The following is a 3380-nucleotide window of genomic DNA, read 5'->3' as shown; positions in this document are numbered from 1 at the left end:
CAACTTCTCTTTTGAGAAACTCACCCAAGGACAGCAACAGACTCACAGCAAACTCATAATGAATAAAATATGCCTAAATTAAAATATTTGAAGTGTGCTCGTGTATTTGGGGGACATTGGAGTAGGGAGCCAAATGAAGTCCACTTTCGGGGGGGAAAAGATCCCCCCCTACCACAATGCTGGCTCTCCTTTCCTCCTCTCCTCTCCTCTCCTCTCCGCTCCACTCCAATCCCCCCTCCTCTCCTCTCCTCCCTCCTCTCCTCTCCTCTCCACTCCAATCCTCCCTCCTCTCCTCTCCTCCCTCCTCTCCTCTCCTCTCCTCTCCTTTCCCCTCCTCTCCTCCCCTCTCTTCTCCTCTCCTCTCCTCTCCTCTCCTCTCTACCCTCTCCTCTCCTCGCTCCTCTCCTCTCCTCTACCACAATGCTGGCTACGGGCCTGTGATGTCTGGTGTCTACTGCAGGATTTGCATAGAGACCCATCAGGCCTGATGAGGAAGTCAGAGACGCTGAATGCACAAGCTGTACAGTCTCACGCATTGGCAAGTTATGAATGCACCTATTCAAATAAACACAGATACACACAAACACAAACACACACACACACACACGCAAAACTGTGTGCGCACGCTCGCACGGATGCACGCACATAAAAACACACAAACACACACGCACGCACAAATGTGTGCGCACACACGCGCGCGCGCACACACACACACACACACACACACACACACACACACACACACACACACACACACACACAAATGTGTGCCCACACTCGTGCGCACACACACACACACACACACACACACACACACACACACAGAAGAACACTATTGATATTGCTCTGTCACACACACAAACACACACAGACACACACACACACACACACACACACACACACACACACACACACACACACACACACACACACACACACACACACACACACACACACACACACACACACACAAAAGGCGGGGGTCAGAGTTGCGTCGTCATTATATTGTATGATATTGAGGAGAGGGGCGCCCTCATAGGACATTGCCCCGGGTCTGACCAAAGCTGTCAACGGCCCTGCTCGCTGTAACCACCATCATACCTCGTGGCCTCATCCTCTCCTCCCCTCTCTCCTCTCCTCTCCTCCCCTCTCTCCTTCCCTCTCTCCTTCCCTCTCCTCTCTTCTCTCCTCTCCTTCCCTCTCCTCTCCTCTCTCCTCTCCACTCCTCTCCCCTCTCCTCTCCCTCTTCTCCTCTCCTCTCCTCTCCCTCTTCTCCTCTCCTCTCCTCAACTCTCCTCTCCTCTCTGCTATTCTATTCTCCTCTCCTCACCTCTCTGCTATTCTATTCTCTTCTCTCCTCCCCTCCACTCTCTCCTCGCTCCTAACCTCTCCTCCCCCCTCCTCTCCTATCTTCCCCTCCTTTCCTCTCCCCTCCCGTCCTCTCCTCTTCTCCACTCCTCCCCCCTCTTCTCTCTACTCCTCTCGTTTCCTCCCCTCCTCTTCTCTCTTCCTTTCCTCTCCCCTCCTCTCCCTCTTCTCTTCTAATCTCCCTTTCCCTCCTCTCCTCCCCTATCCTCTCCTCTCCTCTCCACCAGTGTTAATTTTGTCAGCTTTTTTTGATTTAGTCGTAGTCTTAGTCACAATGACGAAAATCAATTTTAGTCTTAGTCATATTTTAGTCATTGCCTTCCCAATTTAGTCTTAGTCTTAGTCTAAATGACGAAAATCAATTTTAGTCTTAGTCAGTTTTTAGTCATTTTCGTCATTTTAGTCAACACTGTACATTACACAACTTCTCCACACACTTTTAACATATATCATTGACTGTAGAGAATAAACTTCACCGCACACTGCTTCTCTTTTTAACATATATCACATTGTACAGAATAAAACTTCTTCACACACTGGTTCGCTTTTTCTCTATTTTATTTAATACCAGTGTTAATTTCGTCAGCTTTTTAAAATTTAGTCTTAGTCTTAGTCACAATGACGAAAATCAATTTTAGTCTTAGTCATATTTTAGTCATTGCCCTCCCAATTTAGTCTTAGTCTTAGTCTAAATGACGAAAATCAAAAAAGGGCATTGACGAAATATTTTAGTCATAGTCATGGTTGACGAAATTAACACTGCTCTCCACCTCTCTCCTCTCCTCTCCTCTCTTCATCTTTCCTCCCCCCCTCTTCTCTTCTCCTCTCCTCCCCCCTCTTCTCTTCTCCTCTGCTCTAGTCTCCACTTCTCTCCCCTCCCCTCTCTCCTTTCCTCCCTCCTCTCCTCTCTCCTCCCCTCCTCCTTTCCTCTCCCCTCCTACCCTCTCCTCTTCCCTCCTCCCCGCTCTTCTCCTCTCCTCCCCTCTCTTATCCTCTCCTCTCCTCCCCGCTCTTCTCCTCTCCTCTCCTCCCTTATCCTCTCCTCTCCTCCCCGCTCTTCTCCTCTCCTCTCTTCTCCTCCAGTCCTCTCCTCTCCTGTCCTCCCTTCTCCTTTCCTCTCCCCTTCCCTCTCCTCTGCTCCTCACCTCTGTGTGTGTGTGTGTGTGTGTGTGTGTGTGTGTGTGTGTGTGTGTGTGTGTGTGTGTGTGTGTGTGTGTGTGTGTGTGTGTGTGTGTGTGTGTGTGTGTGTGTGTGTGTGTGTGTGTGTGTGTGTGTGGGAGAGAGTGTGTGTGTGGGTAGGTGAGAGAGTGAGAGTGTATACATTTATATGGGCTCTGTTTGTTGTCTGGCAGTGAAACTCATCTGCATGTATGTTCCTGTTACTAGACTGATCATCTTTGCTGTTGATATTTTGCACAATTTCATTGAGAGATGCTCTTAGGCCTCCTAACGTGTTACCAGCTATTACGCTCCGTGTTTCCCTTTAGGTTTGCGTCCTCAACCATCAGACCAGTAAGTACTCCCTGCACACAAACCCAGCCACTGCTCACAATGCAAGACAATTTCTTACATCAACGTTTTTAGTACTGTATGTCTCAAAAGTATGCGCTTGTCTAACGCCATTTTCAGTTTGTAATAGAAATAGTGTCATAGATAAAATTTTTGTACATGAGCAGCTGGAGAAAATAAAGCATCCTGTCTCCCTCTAGTGGCCAACCAGTGCAGAGCATCTATCCAAATGTTGGCCAGGCCCCAGACCAGCTTGGAGGAAGAGATGAGGACCAGTCTGACTATGTGCCAATGCAGAGTGGTTAGCTGGTTTGGCATTTTTTTTTACTATATAGGCTATACCTATACGGGTATATATGTACATACAGTATATAAAATATTTCTGGTGACATGAAGTTGTTCCATGTTATCTGCATGTGAATTACGGTAGGTGTTAGAGCCATTTTGCCTATTTTTGTGTTTTGAGGAACTTCTGAGTTATTTTTATGTTTTGGTAATGGAAT

This window comes from Engraulis encrasicolus, chromosome 21 (assembly GCF_034702125.1).
Source record: "Engraulis encrasicolus isolate BLACKSEA-1 chromosome 21, IST_EnEncr_1.0, whole genome shotgun sequence".
In the NCBI taxonomy this organism is placed as follows: Eukaryota; Metazoa; Chordata; class Actinopteri; order Clupeiformes; family Engraulidae; genus Engraulis; species Engraulis encrasicolus.
The sequence above is the reverse complement of the archived record's forward strand: the minus strand, read 5'-3'. Positions refer to the sequence as shown.